This window comes from Phyllobates terribilis, unplaced genomic scaffold (assembly GCF_046119375.1).
Source record: "Phyllobates terribilis strain yellow unplaced genomic scaffold, ASM4611937v1 Scaffold_1606__1_contigs__length_246918, whole genome shotgun sequence".
Classification (NCBI taxonomy): Eukaryota; Metazoa; Chordata; class Amphibia; order Anura; family Dendrobatidae; genus Phyllobates; species Phyllobates terribilis.
Window position 1 is genome coordinate 229,086 of NW_027364366.1, and position 17,834 is coordinate 246,919.

Genomic DNA, 17,834 nt, shown 5'->3' on the forward strand with positions numbered 1-17,834 from the left:
CACCCCACCCCCCGCCTTAATTGGTTCTCCTCCCTTCCAACGGTGTTGAGGCGGGTGGGAACAGCAGGGGGTGAAGGTGCTGTGTTTAAAGAGGTGGAGTTATGCAGATCTAAAACGCGTGGATTGCAGCAGCAGCAAGCCGAAAAGTGCAGGCATGTAAGGGATCTAGAGGTTGACAACATGTCTTCTTAACGGGAGTCCAGGAGCTCATCTCCACAAATGGACTTTTCAGGATCCTTGGGTGGCTCCGTAGTTTGAAACCAATTCTGGTTATCGCTTCTCGGCCTTTTGGCTAAGATCAAGTGTAGTATCTGTTCTTATCAGTTTAATATCTGATACGTCCCCTATCTGGGGACCATATATTAAATGGATTTTTAGAACAGGGAGATGGAAAAAGAGCTTGCTCTGTCCACTCCACGCATTGACCTGGTATTGCAGTATCTCCAGGACCGGTGCACCCCTTCTTTAATGCAGTTTCTAAAATCAGAAAGAATTGAATTCAATGTTTTTTGTTCATTTTGCTTGTTTGTCGGATTTTGGGATGGACTCTTTGGCTTTGCTTTTCTTCTCCTCATTGGATTTTTCATGTTCAAAGTTGCAGAAGCCAGATTACAAGCTCATTTTGGTTCATCTTCAGCAACTGTGCATTGCATTGCCATGTAATGTGATGCAATGCTATCTTTCTAGCTCTCCCTTTTTACTTCCTTTTGGATAAACAGACATATTAGGCAAGCATTTTGGAGCTTTCACCTAAATAACTACAGGTGGTGAGATAAGCTGCACAATATAATTGACCTTTCAGTATATTGTTGCACACACACCATCTATTTAGCAAATGCCCTTGTTATCAACAGCAGCCTTTTAAACTCACCTGAGCTAACAGGTATGTGCGCTGGTTACTCTGCTGCGCTTAAAATTTCTTTTTTGGTTTGCTACAATGCCTTTTCTGAAACGTTGTCTCCTTCTGCTGGAACACTGACTTCTTTCATTTAATGCCTGCAGACTATAAAAGAGAACCCAACCCAAAAAGTTTGGTTGATTAGTCTGTGGCATTCTGTTAAACTGTTGCTTATGGCGGTCTCTGTGAGCTTCTCAGCGACATTCAGCCAGCCAGGTATCCTGCCTGCAGTAGATGGAATGTGGCAATGGAACGCTGGCTGCGCGTGTCATAATAGGCTCTGAGCCTTTATATACCTGTGCACAGCAGCAGCCACCTTCAGTCTGCTGCTGGACAGCCAGCAGCAGCAGCAGCAGGAGAGGTATGTAATCAGGAGCCCTCCTGCTAAGGGTAGACAGCTGCTCGTTCCACCCCACCCCCCGCCTTAATTGGTTCTCCTCCCTTCCAACGGTGTTGAGGCGGGTGGGAACAGCAGGGGGTGAAGGTGCTGTGTTTAAAGAGGTGGAGTTATGCAGATCTAAAACGCGTGGATTGCAGCAGCAGCAAGCCGAAAAGTGCAGGCATGTAAGGGATCTAGAGGTTGACAACATGTCTTCTTAACGGGAGTCCAGGAGCTCATCTCCACAAATGGACTTTTCAGGATCCTTGGGTGGCTCCGTAGTTTGAAACCAATTCTGGTTATCGCTTCTCGGCCTTTTGGCTAAGATCAAGTGTAGTATCTGTTCTTATCAGTTTAATATCTGATACGTCCCCTATCTGGGGACCATATATTAAATGGATTTTTAGAACAGGGAGATGGAAAAAGAGCTTGCTCTGTCCACTCCACGCATTGACCTGGTATTGCAGTATCTCCAGGACCGGTGCACCCCTTCTTTAATGCAGTTTCTAAAATCAGAAAGAATTGAATTCAATGTTTTTTGTTCATTTTGCTTGTTTGTCGGATTTTGGGATGGACTCTTTGGCTTTGCTTTTCTTCTCCTCATTGGATTTTTCATGTTCAAAGTTGCAGAAGCCAGATTACAAGCTCATTTTGGTTCATCTTCAGCAACTGTGCATTGCATTGCCATGTAATGTGATGCAATGCTATCTTTCTAGCTCTCCCTTTTTACTTCCTTTTGGATAAACAGACATATTAGGCAAGCATTTTGGAGCTTTCACCTAAATAACTACAGGTGGTGAGATAAGCTGCACAATATAATTGACCTTTCAGTATATTGTTGCACACACACCATCTATTTAGCAAATGCCCTTGTTATCAACAGCAGCCTTTTAAACTCACCTGAGCTAACAGGTATGTGCGCTGGTTACTCTGCTGCGCTTAAAATTTCTTTTTTGGTTTGCTACAATGCCTTTTCTGAAACGTTGTCTCCTTCTGCTGGAACACTGACTTCTTTCATTTAATGCCTGCAGACTATAAAAGAGAACCCAACCCAAAAAGTTTGGTTGATTAGTCTGTGGCATTCTGTTAAACTGTTGCTTATGGCGGTCTCTGTGAGCTTCTCAGCGACATTCAGCCAGCCAGGTATCCTGCCTGCAGTAGATGGAATGTGGCAATGGAACGCTGGCTGCGCGTGTCATAATAGGCTCTGAGCCTTTATATACCTGTGCACAGCAGCAGCCACCTTCAGTCTGCTGCTGGACAGCCAGCAGCAGCAGCAGCAGGAGAGGTATGTAATCAGGAGCCCTCCTGCTAAGGGTAGACAGCTGCTCGTTCCACCCCACCCCCCGCCTTAATTGGTTCTCCTCCCTTCCAACGGTGTTGAGGCGGGTGGGAACAGCAGGGGGTGAAGGTGCTGTGTTTAAAGAGGTGGAGTTATGCAGATCTAAAACGCGTGGATTGCAGCAGCAGCAAGCCGAAAAGTGCAGGCATGTAAGGGATCTAGAGGTTGACAACATGTCTTCTTAACGGGAGTCCAGGAGCTCATCTCCACAAATGGACTTTTCAGGATCCTTGGGTGGCTCCGTAGTTTGAAACCAATTCTGGTTATCGCTTCTCGGCCTTTTGGCTAAGATCAAGTGTAGTATCTGTTCTTATCAGTTTAATATCTGATACGTCCCCTATCTGGGGACCATATATTAAATGGATTTTTAGAACAGGGAGATGGAAAAAGAGCTTGCTCTGTCCACTCCACGCATTGACCTGGTATTGCAGTATCTCCAGGACCGGTGCACCCCTTCTTTAATGCAGTTTCTAAAATCAGAAAGAATTGAATTCAATGTTTTTTGTTCATTTTGCTTGTTTGTCGGATTTTGGGATGGACTCTTTGGCTTTGCTTTTCTTCTCCTCATTGGATTTTTCATGTTCAAAGTTGCAGAAGCCAGATTACAAGCTCATTTTGGTTCATCTTCAGCAACTGTGCATTGCATTGCCATGTAATGTGATGCAATGCTATCTTTCTAGCTCTCCCTTTTTACTTCCTTTTGGATAAACAGACATATTAGGCAAGCATTTTGGAGCTTTCACCTAAATAACTACAGGTGGTGAGATAAGCTGCACAATATAATTGACCTTTCAGTATATTGTTGCACACACACCATCTATTTAGCAAATGCCCTTGTTATCAACAGCAGCCTTTTAAACTCACCTGAGCTAACAGGTATGTGCGCTGGTTACTCTGCTGCGCTTAAAATTTCTTTTTTGGTTTGCTACAATGCCTTTTCTGAAACGTTGTCTCCTTCTGCTGGAACACTGACTTCTTTCATTTAATGCCTGCAGACTATAAAAGAGAACCCAACCCAAAAAGTTTGGTTGATTAGTCTGTGGCATTCTGTTAAACTGTTGCTTATGGCGGTCTCTGTGAGCTTCTCAGCGACATTCAGCCAGCCAGGTATCCTGCCTGCAGTAGATGGAATGTGGCAATGGAACGCTGGCTGCGCGTGTCATAATAGGCTCTGAGCCTTTATATACCTGTGCACAGCAGCAGCCACCTTCAGTCTGCTGCTGGACAGCCAGCAGCAGCAGCAGCAGGAGAGGTATGTAATCAGGAGCCCTCCTGCTAAGGGTAGACAGCTGCTCGTTCCACCCCACCCCCCGCCTTAATTGGTTCTCCTCCCTTCCAACGGTGTTGAGGCGGGTGGGAACAGCAGGGGGTGAAGGTGCTGTGTTTAAAGAGGTGGAGTTATGCAGATCTAAAACGCGTGGATTGCAGCAGCAGCAAGCCGAAAAGTGCAGGCATGTAAGGGATCTAGAGGTTGACAACATGTCTTCTTAACGGGAGTCCAGGAGCTCATCTCCACAAATGGACTTTTCAGGATCCTTGGGTGGCTCCGTAGTTTGAAACCAATTCTGGTTATCGCTTCTCGGCCTTTTGGCTAAGATCAAGTGTAGTATCTGTTCTTATCAGTTTAATATCTGATACGTCCCCTATCTGGGGACCATATATTAAATGGATTTTTAGAACAGGGAGATGGAAAAAGAGCTTGCTCTGTCCACTCCACGCATTGACCTGGTATTGCAGTATCTCCAGGACCGGTGCACCCCTTCTTTAATGCAGTTTCTAAAATCAGAAAGAATTGAATTCAATGTTTTTTGTTCATTTTGCTTGTTTGTCGGATTTTGGGATGGACTCTTTGGCTTTGCTTTTCTTCTCCTCATTGGATTTTTCATGTTCAAAGTTGCAGAAGCCAGATTACAAGCTCATTTTGGTTCATCTTCAGCAACTGTGCATTGCATTGCCATGTAATGTGATGCAATGCTATCTTTCTAGCTCTCCCTTTTTACTTCCTTTTGGATAAACAGACATATTAGGCAAGCATTTTGGAGCTTTCACCTAAATAACTACAGGTGGTGAGATAAGCTGCACAATATAATTGACCTTTCAGTATATTGTTGCACACACACCATCTATTTAGCAAATGCCCTTGTTATCAACAGCAGCCTTTTAAACTCACCTGAGCTAACAGGTATGTGCGCTGGTTACTCTGCTGCGCTTAAAATTTCTTTTTTGGTTTGCTACAATGCCTTTTCTGAAACGTTGTCTCCTTCTGCTGGAACACTGACTTCTTTCATTTAATGCCTGCAGACTATAAAAGAGAACCCAACCCAAAAAGTTTGGTTGATTAGTCTGTGGCATTCTGTTAAACTGTTGCTTATGGCGGTCTCTGTGAGCTTCTCAGCGACATTCAGCCAGCCAGGTATCCTGCCTGCAGTAGATGGAATGTGGCAATGGAACGCTGGCTGCGCGTGTCATAATAGGCTCTGAGCCTTTATATACCTGTGCACAGCAGCAGCCACCTTCAGTCTGCTGCTGGACAGCCAGCAGCAGCAGCAGCAGGAGAGGTATGTAATCAGGAGCCCTCCTGCTAAGGGTAGACAGCTGCTCGTTCCACCCCACCCCCCGCCTTAATTGGTTCTCCTCCCTTCCAACGGTGTTGAGGCGGGTGGGAACAGCAGGGGGTGAAGGTGCTGTGTTTAAAGAGGTGGAGTTATGCAGATCTAAAACGCGTGGATTGCAGCAGCAGCAAGCCGAAAAGTGCAGGCATGTAAGGGATCTAGAGGTTGACAACATGTCTTCTTAACGGGAGTCCAGGAGCTCATCTCCACAAATGGACTTTTCAGGATCCTTGGGTGGCTCCGTAGTTTGAAACCAATTCTGGTTATCGCTTCTCGGCCTTTTGGCTAAGATCAAGTGTAGTATCTGTTCTTATCAGTTTAATATCTGATACGTCCCCTATCTGGGGACCATATATTAAATGGATTTTTAGAACAGGGAGATGGAAAAAGAGCTTGCTCTGTCCACTCCACGCATTGACCTGGTATTGCAGTATCTCCAGGACCGGTGCACCCCTTCTTTAATGCAGTTTCTAAAATCAGAAAGAATTGAATTCAATGTTTTTTGTTCATTTTGCTTGTTTGTCGGATTTTGGGATGGACTCTTTGGCTTTGCTTTTCTTCTCCTCATTGGATTTTTCATGTTCAAAGTTGCAGAAGCCAGATTACAAGCTCATTTTGGTTCATCTTCAGCAACTGTGCATTGCATTGCCATGTAATGTGATGCAATGCTATCTTTCTAGCTCTCCCTTTTTACTTCCTTTTGGATAAACAGACATATTAGGCAAGCATTTTGGAGCTTTCACCTAAATAACTACAGGTGGTGAGATAAGCTGCACAATATAATTGACCTTTCAGTATATTGTTGCACACACACCATCTATTTAGCAAATGCCCTTGTTATCAACAGCAGCCTTTTAAACTCACCTGAGCTAACAGGTATGTGCGCTGGTTACTCTGCTGCGCTTAAAATTTCTTTTTTGGTTTGCTACAATGCCTTTTCTGAAACGTTGTCTCCTTCTGCTGGAACACTGACTTCTTTCATTTAATGCCTGCAGACTATAAAAGAGAACCCAACCCAAAAAGTTTGGTTGATTAGTCTGTGGCATTCTGTTAAACTGTTGCTTATGGCGGTCTCTGTGAGCTTCTCAGCGACATTCAGCCAGCCAGGTATCCTGCCTGCAGTAGATGGAATGTGGCAATGGAACGCTGGCTGCGCGTGTCATAATAGGCTCTGAGCCTTTATATACCTGTGCACAGCAGCAGCCACCTTCAGTCTGCTGCTGGACAGCCAGCAGCAGCAGCAGCAGGAGAGGTATGTAATCAGGAGCCCTCCTGCTAAGGGTAGACAGCTGCTCGTTCCACCCCACCCCCCGCCTTAATTGGTTCTCCTCCCTTCCAACGGTGTTGAGGCGGGTGGGAACAGCAGGGGGTGAAGGTGCTGTGTTTAAAGAGGTGGAGTTATGCAGATCTAAAACGCGTGGATTGCAGCAGCAGCAAGCCGAAAAGTGCAGGCATGTAAGGGATCTAGAGGTTGACAACATGTCTTCTTAACGGGAGTCCAGGAGCTCATCTCCACAAATGGACTTTTCAGGATCCTTGGGTGGCTCCGTAGTTTGAAACCAATTCTGGTTATCGCTTCTCGGCCTTTTGGCTAAGATCAAGTGTAGTATCTGTTCTTATCAGTTTAATATCTGATACGTCCCCTATCTGGGGACCATATATTAAATGGATTTTTAGAACAGGGAGATGGAAAAAGAGCTTGCTCTGTCCACTCCACGCATTGACCTGGTATTGCAGTATCTCCAGGACCGGTGCACCCCTTCTTTAATGCAGTTTCTAAAATCAGAAAGAATTGAATTCAATGTTTTTTGTTCATTTTGCTTGTTTGTCGGATTTTGGGATGGACTCTTTGGCTTTGCTTTTCTTCTCCTCATTGGATTTTTCATGTTCAAAGTTGCAGAAGCCAGATTACAAGCTCATTTTGGTTCATCTTCAGCAACTGTGCATTGCATTGCCATGTAATGTGATGCAATGCTATCTTTCTAGCTCTCCCTTTTTACTTCCTTTTGGATAAACAGACATATTAGGCAAGCATTTTGGAGCTTTCACCTAAATAACTACAGGTGGTGAGATAAGCTGCACAATATAATTGACCTTTCAGTATATTGTTGCACACACACCATCTATTTAGCAAATGCCCTTGTTATCAACAGCAGCCTTTTAAACTCACCTGAGCTAACAGGTATGTGCGCTGGTTACTCTGCTGCGCTTAAAATTTCTTTTTTGGTTTGCTACAATGCCTTTTCTGAAACGTTGTCTCCTTCTGCTGGAACACTGACTTCTTTCATTTAATGCCTGCAGACTATAAAAGAGAACCCAACCCAAAAAGTTTGGTTGATTAGTCTGTGGCATTCTGTTAAACTGTTGCTTATGGCGGTCTCTGTGAGCTTCTCAGCGACATTCAGCCAGCCAGGTATCCTGCCTGCAGTAGATGGAATGTGGCAATGGAACGCTGGCTGCGCGTGTCATAATAGGCTCTGAGCCTTTATATACCTGTGCACAGCAGCAGCCACCTTCAGTCTGCTGCTGGACAGCCAGCAGCAGCAGCAGCAGGAGAGGTATGTAATCAGGAGCCCTCCTGCTAAGGGTAGACAGCTGCTCGTTCCACCCCACCCCCCGCCTTAATTGGTTCTCCTCCCTTCCAACGGTGTTGAGGCGGGTGGGAACAGCAGGGGGTGAAGGTGCTGTGTTTAAAGAGGTGGAGTTATGCAGATCTAAAACGCGTGGATTGCAGCAGCAGCAAGCCGAAAAGTGCAGGCATGTAAGGGATCTAGAGGTTGACAACATGTCTTCTTAACGGGAGTCCAGGAGCTCATCTCCACAAATGGACTTTTCAGGATCCTTGGGTGGCTCCGTAGTTTGAAACCAATTCTGGTTATCGCTTCTCGGCCTTTTGGCTAAGATCAAGTGTAGTATCTGTTCTTATCAGTTTAATATCTGATACGTCCCCTATCTGGGGACCATATATTAAATGGATTTTTAGAACAGGGAGATGGAAAAAGAGCTTGCTCTGTCCACTCCACGCATTGACCTGGTATTGCAGTATCTCCAGGACCGGTGCACCCCTTCTTTAATGCAGTTTCTAAAATCAGAAAGAATTGAATTCAATGTTTTTTGTTCATTTTGCTTGTTTGTCGGATTTTGGGATGGACTCTTTGGCTTTGCTTTTCTTCTCCTCATTGGATTTTTCATGTTCAAAGTTGCAGAAGCCAGATTACAAGCTCATTTTGGTTCATCTTCAGCAACTGTGCATTGCATTGCCATGTAATGTGATGCAATGCTATCTTTCTAGCTCTCCCTTTTTACTTCCTTTTGGATAAACAGACATATTAGGCAAGCATTTTGGAGCTTTCACCTAAATAACTACAGGTGGTGAGATAAGCTGCACAATATAATTGACCTTTCAGTATATTGTTGCACACACACCATCTATTTAGCAAATGCCCTTGTTATCAACAGCAGCCTTTTAAACTCACCTGAGCTAACAGGTATGTGCGCTGGTTACTCTGCTGCGCTTAAAATTTCTTTTTTGGTTTGCTACAATGCCTTTTCTGAAACGTTGTCTCCTTCTGCTGGAACACTGACTTCTTTCATTTAATGCCTGCAGACTATAAAAGAGAACCCAACCCAAAAAGTTTGGTTGATTAGTCTGTGGCATTCTGTTAAACTGTTGCTTATGGCGGTCTCTGTGAGCTTCTCAGCGACATTCAGCCAGCCAGGTATCCTGCCTGCAGTAGATGGAATGTGGCAATGGAACGCTGGCTGCGCGTGTCATAATAGGCTCTGAGCCTTTATATACCTGTGCACAGCAGCAGCCACCTTCAGTCTGCTGCTGGACAGCCAGCAGCAGCAGCAGCAGGAGAGGTATGTAATCAGGAGCCCTCCTGCTAAGGGTAGACAGCTGCTCGTTCCACCCCACCCCCCGCCTTAATTGGTTCTCCTCCCTTCCAACGGTGTTGAGGCGGGTGGGAACAGCAGGGGGTGAAGGTGCTGTGTTTAAAGAGGTGGAGTTATGCAGATCTAAAACGCGTGGATTGCAGCAGCAGCAAGCCGAAAAGTGCAGGCATCAAAGGGATCTAGAGGTTGACAACATGTCTTCTTAACGGGAGTCCAGGAGCTCATCTCCACAAATGGACTTTTCAGGATCCTTGGGTGGCTCCGTAGTTTGAAACCAATTCTGGTTATCGCTTCTCGGCCTTTTGGCTAAGATCAAGTGTAGTATCTGTTCTTATCAGTTTAATATCTGATACGTCCCCTATCTGGGGACCATATATTAAATGGATTTTTAGAACAGGGAGATGGAAAAAGAGCTTGCTCTGTCCACTCCACGCATTGACCTGGTATTGCAGTATCTCCAGGACCGGTGCACCCCTTCTTTAATGCAGTTTCTAAAATCAGAAAGAATTGAATTCAATGTTTTTTGTTCATTTTGCTTGTTTGTCGGATTTTGGGATGGACTCTTTGGCTTTGCTTTTCTTCTCCTCATTGGATTTTTCATGTTCAAAGTTGCAGAAGCCAGATTACAAGCTCATTTTGGTTCATCTTCAGCAACTGTGCATTGCATTGCCATGTAATGTGATGCAATGCTATCTTTCTAGCTCTCCCTTTTTACTTCCTTTTGGATAAACAGACATATTAGGCAAGCATTTTGGAGCTTTCACCTAAATAACTACAGGTGGTGAGATAAGCTGCACAATATAATTGACCTTTCAGTATATTGTTGCACACACACCATCTATTTAGCAAATGCCCTTGTTATCAACAGCAGCCTTTTAAACTCACCTGAGCTAACAGGTATGTGCGCTGGTTACTCTGCTGCGCTTAAAATTTCTTTTTTGGTTTGCTACAATGCCTTTTCTGAAACGTTGTCTCCTTCTGCTGGAACACTGACTTCTTTCATTTAATGCCTGCAGACTATAAAAGAGAACCCAACCCAAAAAGTTTGGTTGATTAGTCTGTGGCATTCTGTTAAACTGTTGCTTATGGCGGTCTCTGTGAGCTTCTCAGCGACATTCAGCCAGCCAGGTATCCTGCCTGCAGTAGATGGAATGTGGCAATGGAACGCTGGCTGCGCGTGTCATAATAGGCTCTGAGCCTTTATATACCTGTGCACAGCAGCAGCCACCTTCAGTTTGCTGCTGGACAGCCAGCAGCAGCAGCAGCAGGAGAGGTATGTAATCAGGAGCCCTCCTGCTAAGGGTAGACAGCTGCTCGTTCCACCCCACCCCCCGCCTTAATTGGTTCTCCTCCCTTCCAACGGTGTTGAGGCGGGTGGGAACAGCAGGGGGTGAAGGTGCTGTGTTTAAAGAGGTGGAGTTATGCAGATCTAAAACGCGTGGATTGCAGCAGCAGCAAGCCGAAAAGTGCAGGCATGTAAGGGATCTAGAGGTTGACAACATGTCTTCTTAACGGGAGTCCAGGAGCTCATCTCCACAAATGGACTTTTCAGGATCCTTGGGTGGCTCCGTAGTTTGAAACCAATTCTGGTTATCGCTTCTCGGCCTTTTGGCTAAGATCAAGTGTAGTATCTGTTCTTATCAGTTTAATATCTGATACGTCCCCTATCTGGGGACCATATATTAAATGGATTTTTAGAACAGGGAGATGGAAAAAGAGCTTGCTCTGTCCACTCCACGCATTGACCTGGTATTGCAGTATCTCCAGGACCGGTGCACCCCTTCTTTAATGCAGTTTCTAAAATCAGAAAGAATTGAATTCAATGTTTTTTGTTCATTTTGCTTGTTTGTCGGATTTTGGGATGGACTCTTTGGCTTTGCTTTTCTTCTCCTCATTGGATTTTTCATGTTCAAAGTTGCAGAAGCCAGATTACAAGCTCATTTTGGTTCATCTTCAGCAACTGTGCATTGCATTGCCATGTAATGTGATGCAATGCTATCTTTCTAGCTCTCCCTTTTTACTTCCTTTTGGATAAACAGACATATTAGGCAAGCATTTTGGAGCTTTCACCTAAATAACTACAGGTGGTGAGATAAGCTGCACAATATAATTGACCTTTCAGTATATTGTTGCACACACACCATCTATTTAGCAAATGCCCTTGTTATCAACAGCAGCCTTTTAAACTCACCTGAGCTAACAGGTATGTGCGCTGGTTACTCTGCTGCGCTTAAAATTTCTTTTTTGGTTTGCTACAATGCCTTTTCTGAAACGTTGTCTCCTTCTGCTGGAACACTGACTTCTTTCATTTAATGCCTGCAGACTATAAAAGAGAACCCAACCCAAAAAGTTTGGTTGATTAGTCTGTGGCATTCTGTTAAACTGTTGCTTATGGCGGTCTCTGTGAGCTTCTCAGCGACATTCAGCCAGCCAGGTATCCTGCCTGCAGTAGATGGAATGTGGCAATGGAACGCTGGCTGCGCGTGTCATAATAGGCTCTGAGCCTTTATATACCTGTGCACAGCAGCAGCCACCTTCAGTCTGCTGCTGGACAGCCAGCAGCAGCAGCAGCAGGAGAGGTATGTAATCAGGAGCCCTCCTGCTAAGGGTAGACAGCTGCTCGTTCCACCCCACCCCCCGCCTTAATTGGTTCTCCTCCCTTCCAACGGTGTTGAGGCGGGTGGGAACAGCAGGGGGTGAAGGTGCTGTGTTTAAAGAGGTGGAGTTATGCAGATCTAAAACGCGTGGATTGCAGCAGCAGCAAGCCGAAAAGTGCAGGCATGTAAGGGATCTAGAGGTTGACAACATGTCTTCTTAACGGGAGTCCAGGAGCTCATCTCCACAAATGGACTTTTCAGGATCCTTGGGTGGCTCCGTAGTTTGAAACCAATTCTGGTTATCGCTTCTCGGCCTTTTGGCTAAGATCAAGTGTAGTATCTGTTCTTATCAGTTTAATATCTGATACGTCCCCTATCTGGGGACCATATATTAAATGGATTTTTAGAACAGGGAGATGGAAAAAGAGCTTGCTCTGTCCACTCCACGCATTGACCTGGTATTGCAGTATCTCCAGGACCGGTGCACCCCTTCTTTAATGCAGTTTCTAAAATCAGAAAGAATTGAATTCAATGTTTTTTGTTCATTTTGCTTGTTTGTCGGATTTTGGGATGGACTCTTTGGCTTTGCTTTTCTTCTCCTCATTGGATTTTTCATGTTCAAAGTTGCAGAAGCCAGATTACAAGCTCATTTTGGTTCATCTTCAGCAACTGTGCATTGCATTGCCATGTAATGTGATGCAATGCTATCTTTCTAGCTCTCCCTTTTTACTTCCTTTTGGATAAACAGACATATTAGGCAAGCATTTTGGAGCTTTCACCTAAATAACTACAGGTGGTGAGATAAGCTGCACAATATAATTGACCTTTCAGTATATTGTTGCACACACACCATCTATTTAGCAAATGCCCTTGTTATCAACAGCAGCCTTTTAAACTCACCTGAGCTAACAGGTATGTGCGCTGGTTACTCTGCTGCGCTTAAAATTTCTTTTTTGGTTTGCTACAATGCCTTTTCTGAAACGTTGTCTCCTTCTGCTGGAACACTGACTTCTTTCATTTAATGCCTGCAGACTATAAAAGAGAACCCAACCCAAAAAGTTTGGTTGATTAGTCTGTGGCATTCTGTTAAACTGTTGCTTATGGCGGTCTCTGTGAGCTTCTCAGCGACATTCAGCCAGCCAGGTATCCTGCCTGCAGTAGATGGAATGTGGCAATGGAACGCTGGCTGCGCGTGTCATAATAGGCTCTGAGCCTTTATATACCTGTGCACAGCAGCAGCCACCTTCAGTCTGCTGCTGGACAGCCAGCAGCAGCAGCAGCAGGAGAGGTATGTAATCAGGAGCCCTCCTGCTAAGGGTAGACAGCTGCTCGTTCCACCCCACCCCCCGCCTTAATTGGTTCTCCTCCCTTCCAACGGTGTTGAGGCGGGTGGGAACAGCAGGGGGTGAAGGTGCTGTGTTTAAAGAGGTGGAGTTATGCAGATCTAAAACGCGTGGATTGCAGCAGCAGCAAGCCGAAAAGTGCAGGCATGTAAGGGATCTAGAGGTTGACAACATGTCTTCTTAACGGGAGTCCAGGAGCTCATCTCCACAAATGGACTTTTCAGGATCCTTGGGTGGCTCCGTAGTTTGAAACCAATTCTGGTTATCGCTTCTCGGCCTTTTGGCTAAGATCAAGTGTAGTATCTGTTCTTATCAGTTTAATATCTGATACGTCCCCTATCTGGGGACCATATATTAAATGGATTTTTAGAACAGGGAGATGGAAAAAGAGCTTGCTCTGTCCACTCCACGCATTGACCTGGTATTGCAGTATCTCCAGGACCGGTGCACCCCTTCTTTAATGCAGTTTCTAAAATCAGAAAGAATTGAATTCAATGTTTTTTGTTCATTTTGCTTGTTTGTCGGATTTTGGGATGGACTCTTTGGCTTTGCTTTTCTTCTCCTCATTGGATTTTTCATGTTCAAAGTTGCAGAAGCCAGATTACAAGCTCATTTTGGTTCATCTTCAGCAACTGTGCATTGCATTGCCATGTAATGTGATGCAATGCTATCTTTCTAGCTCTCCCTTTTTACTTCCTTTTGGATAAACAGACATATTAGGCAAGCATTTTGGAGCTTTCACCTAAATAACTACAGGTGGTGAGATAAGCTGCACAATATAATTGACCTTTCAGTATATTGTTGCACACACACCATCTATTTAGCAAATGCCCTTGTTATCAACAGCAGCCTTTTAAACTCACCTGAGCTAACAGGTATGTGCGCTGGTTACTCTGCTGCGCTTAAAATTTCTTTTTTGGTTTGCTACAATGCCTTTTCTGAAACGTTGTCTCCTTCTGCTGGAACACTGACTTCTTTCATTTAATGCCTGCAGACTATAAAAGAGAACCCAACCCAAAAAGTTTGGTTGATTAGTCTGTGGCATTCTGTTAAACTGTTGCTTATGGCGGTCTCTGTGAGCTTCTCAGCGACATTCAGCCAGCCAGGTATCCTGCCTGCAGTAGATGGAATGTGGCAATGGAACGCTGGCTGCGCGTGTCATAATAGGCTCTGAGCCTTTATATACCTGTGCACAGCAGCAGCCACCTTCAGTCTGCTGCTGGACAGCCAGCAGCAGCAGCAGCAGGAGAGGTATGTAATCAGGAGCCCTCCTGCTAAGGGTAGACAGCTGCTCGTTCCACCCCACCCCCCGCCTTAATTGGTTCTCCTCCCTTCCAACGGTGTTGAGGCGGGTGGGAACAGCAGGGGGTGAAGGTGCTGTGTTTAAAGAGGTGGAGTTATGCAGATCTAAAACGCGTGGATTGCAGCAGCAGCAAGCCGAAAAGTGCAGGCATGTAAGGGATCTAGAGGTTGACAACATGTCTTCTTAACGGGAGTCCAGGAGCTCATCTCCACAAATGGACTTTTCAGGATCCTTGGGTGGCTCCGTAGTTTGAAACCAATTCTGGTTATCGCTTCTCGGCCTTTTGGCTAAGATCAAGTGTAGTATCTGTTCTTATCAGTTTAATATCTGATACGTCCCCTATCTGGGGACCATATATTAAATGGATTTTTAGAACAGGGAGATGGAAAAAGAGCTTGCTCTGTCCACTCCACGCATTGACCTGGTATTGCAGTATCTCCAGGACCGGTGCACCCCTTCTTTAATGCAGTTTCTAAAATCAGAAAGAATTGAATTCAATGTTTTTTGTTCATTTTGCTTGTTTGTCGGATTTTGGGATGGACTCTTTGGCTTTGCTTTTCTTCTCCTCATTGGATTTTTCATGTTCAAAGTTGCAGAAGCCAGATTACAAGCTCATTTTGGTTCATCTTCAGCAACTGTGCATTGCATTGCCATGTAATGTGATGCAATGCTATCTTTCTAGCTCTCCCTTTTTACTTCCTTTTGGATAAACAGACATATTAGGCAAGCATTTTGGAGCTTTCACCTAAATAACTACAGGTGGTGAGATAAGCTGCACAATATAATTGACCTTTCAGTATATTGTTGCACACACACCATCTATTTAGCAAATGCCCTTGTTATCAACAGCAGCCTTTTAAACTCACCTGAGCTAACAGGTATGTGCGCTGGTTACTCTGCTGCGCTTAAAATTTCTTTTTTGGTTTGCTACAATGCCTTTTCTGAAACGTTGTCTCCTTCTGCTGGAACACTGACTTCTTTCATTTAATGCCTGCAGACTATAAAAGAGAACCCAACCCAAAAAGTTTGGTTGATTAGTCTGTGGCATTCTGTTAAACTGTTGCTTATGGCGGTCTCTGTGAGCTTCTCAGCGACATTCAGCCAGCCAGGTATCCTGCCTGCAGTAGATGGAATGTGGCAATGGAACGCTGGCTGCGCGTGTCATAATAGGCTCTGAGCCTTTATATACCTGTGCACAGCAGCAGCCACCTTCAGTCTGCTGCTGGACAGCCAGCAGCAGCAGCAGCAGGAGAGGTATGTAATCAGGAGCCCTCCTGCTAAGGGTAGACAGCTGCTCGTTCCACCCCACCCCCCGCCTTAATTGGTTCTCCTCCCTTCCAACGGTGTTGAGGCGGGTGGGAACAGCAGGGGGTGAAGGTGCTGTGTTTAAAGAGGTGGAGTTATGCAGATCTAAAACGCGTGGATTGCAGCAGCAGCAAGCCGAAAAGTGCAGGCATGTAAGGGATCTAGAGGTTGACAACATGTCTTCTTAACGGGAGTCCAGGAGCTCATCTCCACAAATGGACTTTTCAGGATCCTTGGGTGGCTCCGTAGTTTGAAACCAATTCTGGTTATCGCTTCTCGGCCTTTTGGCTAAGATCAAGTGTAGTATCTGTTCTTATCAGTTTAATATCTGATACGTCCCCTATCTGGGGACCATATATTAAATGGATTTTTAGAACAGGGAGATGGAAAAAGAGCTTGCTCTGTCCACTCCACGCATTGACCTGGTATTGCAGTATCTCCAGGACCGGTGCACCCCTTCTTTAATGCAGTTTCTAAAATCAGAAAGAATTGAATTCAATGTTTTTTGTTCATTTTGCTTGTTTGTCGGATTTTGGGATGGACTCTTTGGCTTTGCTTTTCTTCTCCTCATTGGATTTTTCATGTTCAAAGTTGCAGAAGCCAGATTACAAGCTCATTTTGGTTCATCTTCAGCAACTGTGCATTGCATTGCCATGTAATGTGATGCAATGCTATCTTTCTAGCTCTCCCTTTTTACTTCCTTTTGGATAAACAGACATATTAGGCAAGCATTTTGGAGCTTTCACCTAAATAACTACAGGTGGTGAGATAAGCTGCACAATATAATTGACCTTTCAGTATATTGTTGCACACACACCATCTATTTAGCAAATGCCCTTGTTATCAACAGCAGCCTTTTAAACTCACCTGAGCTAACAGGTATGTGCGCTGGTTACTCTGCTGCGCTTAAAATTTCTTTTTTGGTTTGCTACAATGCCTTTTCTGAAACGTTGTCTCCTTCTGCTGGAACACTGACTTCTTTCATTTAATGCCTGCAGACTATAAAAGAGAACCCAACCCAAAAAGTTTGGTTGATTAGTCTGTGGCATTCTGTTAAACTGTTGCTTATGGCGGTCTCTGTGAGCTTCTCAGCGACATTCAGCCAGCCAGGTATCCTGCCTGCAGTAGATGGAATGTGGCAATGGAACGCTGGCTGCGCGTGTCATAATAGGCTCTGAGCCTTTATATACCTGTGCACAGCAGCAGCCACCTTCAGTCTGCTGCTGGACAGCCAGCAGCAGCAGCAGCAGGAGAGGTATGTAATCAGGAGCCCTCCTGCTAAGGGTAGACAGCTGCTCGTTCCACCCCACCCCCCGCCTTAATTGGTTCTCCTCCCTTCCAACGGTGTTGAGGCGGGTGGGAACAGCAGGGGGTGAAGGTGCTGTGTTTAAAGAGGTGGAGTTATGCAGATCTAAAACGCGTGGATTGCAGCAGCAGCAAGCCGAAAAGTGCAGGCATGTAAGGGATCTAGAGGTTGACAACATGTCTTCTTAACGGGAGTCCAGGAGCTCATCTCCACAAATGGACTTTTCAGGATCCTTGGGTGGCTCCGTAGTTTGAAACCAATTCTGGTTATCGCTTCTCGGCCTTTTGGCTAAGATCAAGTGTAGTATCTGTTCTTATCAGTTTAATATCTGATACGTCCCCTATCTGGGGACCATATATTAAATGGATTTTTAGAACAGGGAGATGGAAAAAGAGCTTGCTCTGTCCACTCCACGCATTGACCTGGTATTGCAGTATCTCCAGGACCGGTGCACCCCTTCTTTAATGCAGTTTCTAAAATCAGAAAGAATTGAATTCAATGTTTTTTGTTCATTTTGCTTGTTTGTCGGATTTTGGGATGGACTCTTTGGCTTTGCTTTTCTTCTCCTCATTGGATTTTTCATGTTCAAAGTTGCAGAAGCCAGATTACAAGCTCATTTTGGTTCATCTTCAGCAACTGTGCATTGCATTGCCATGTAATGTGATGCAATGCTATCTTTCTAGCTCTCCCTTTTTACTTCCTTTTGGATAAACAGACATATTAGGCAAGCATTTTGGAGCTTTCACCTAAATAACTACAGGTGGTGAGATAAGCTGCACAATATAATTGACCTTTCAGTATATTGTTGCACACACACCATCTATTTAGCAAATGCCCTTGTTATCAACAGCA

General features: G+C 44.9%; 14 non-coding genes across 14 annotated transcripts; all 14 read left to right on the plus strand.

Annotated features, from left to right (window-relative positions):
* Window positions 1-272: 272 nt before the first annotated feature.
* LOC141244776 (U2 spliceosomal RNA) lies at window positions 273-463 on the plus strand. The gene has a single exon (XR_012308687.1). It is a non-coding gene; the product is annotated as a U2 spliceosomal RNA (small nuclear RNA).
* Window positions 464-1,578: 1,115 nt separating this feature from the next.
* On the plus strand, window positions 1,579-1,769 carry LOC141244777 (U2 spliceosomal RNA). Its single transcript, XR_012308688.1, has one exon. It is a non-coding gene; the product is annotated as a U2 spliceosomal RNA (small nuclear RNA).
* Window positions 1,770-2,884: 1,115 nt separating this feature from the next.
* On the plus strand, window positions 2,885-3,075 carry LOC141244779 (U2 spliceosomal RNA). The gene has a single exon (XR_012308690.1). It is a non-coding gene; the product is annotated as a U2 spliceosomal RNA (small nuclear RNA).
* A 1,115-nt stretch (window positions 3,076-4,190) lies between these two features.
* LOC141244780 (U2 spliceosomal RNA) lies at window positions 4,191-4,381 on the plus strand. Its single transcript, XR_012308691.1, has one exon. It is a non-coding gene; the product is annotated as a U2 spliceosomal RNA (small nuclear RNA).
* A 1,115-nt stretch (window positions 4,382-5,496) lies between these two features.
* Window positions 5,497-5,687, plus strand: LOC141244781 (U2 spliceosomal RNA). The gene has a single exon (XR_012308692.1). It is a non-coding gene; the product is annotated as a U2 spliceosomal RNA (small nuclear RNA).
* Window positions 5,688-6,802: 1,115 nt separating this feature from the next.
* On the plus strand, window positions 6,803-6,993 carry LOC141244783 (U2 spliceosomal RNA). The gene has a single exon (XR_012308693.1). It is a non-coding gene; the product is annotated as a U2 spliceosomal RNA (small nuclear RNA).
* A 1,115-nt stretch (window positions 6,994-8,108) lies between these two features.
* On the plus strand, window positions 8,109-8,299 carry LOC141244784 (U2 spliceosomal RNA). The gene has a single exon (XR_012308694.1). It is a non-coding gene; the product is annotated as a U2 spliceosomal RNA (small nuclear RNA).
* A 1,115-nt stretch (window positions 8,300-9,414) lies between these two features.
* Window positions 9,415-9,605, plus strand: LOC141244786 (U2 spliceosomal RNA). Its single transcript, XR_012308696.1, has one exon. It is a non-coding gene; the product is annotated as a U2 spliceosomal RNA (small nuclear RNA).
* A 1,115-nt stretch (window positions 9,606-10,720) lies between these two features.
* LOC141244787 (U2 spliceosomal RNA) lies at window positions 10,721-10,911 on the plus strand. The gene has a single exon (XR_012308697.1). It is a non-coding gene; the product is annotated as a U2 spliceosomal RNA (small nuclear RNA).
* A 1,115-nt stretch (window positions 10,912-12,026) lies between these two features.
* Window positions 12,027-12,217, plus strand: LOC141244788 (U2 spliceosomal RNA). The gene has a single exon (XR_012308698.1). It is a non-coding gene; the product is annotated as a U2 spliceosomal RNA (small nuclear RNA).
* Window positions 12,218-13,332: 1,115 nt separating this feature from the next.
* LOC141244789 (U2 spliceosomal RNA) lies at window positions 13,333-13,523 on the plus strand. Its single transcript, XR_012308699.1, has one exon. It is a non-coding gene; the product is annotated as a U2 spliceosomal RNA (small nuclear RNA).
* A 1,115-nt stretch (window positions 13,524-14,638) lies between these two features.
* Window positions 14,639-14,829, plus strand: LOC141244790 (U2 spliceosomal RNA). The gene has a single exon (XR_012308700.1). It is a non-coding gene; the product is annotated as a U2 spliceosomal RNA (small nuclear RNA).
* Window positions 14,830-15,944: 1,115 nt separating this feature from the next.
* On the plus strand, window positions 15,945-16,135 carry LOC141244792 (U2 spliceosomal RNA). The gene has a single exon (XR_012308702.1). It is a non-coding gene; the product is annotated as a U2 spliceosomal RNA (small nuclear RNA).
* Window positions 16,136-17,250: 1,115 nt separating this feature from the next.
* LOC141244793 (U2 spliceosomal RNA) lies at window positions 17,251-17,441 on the plus strand. The gene has a single exon (XR_012308703.1). It is a non-coding gene; the product is annotated as a U2 spliceosomal RNA (small nuclear RNA).
* The last annotated feature ends 393 nt before the right edge of the window (window positions 17,442-17,834 follow it).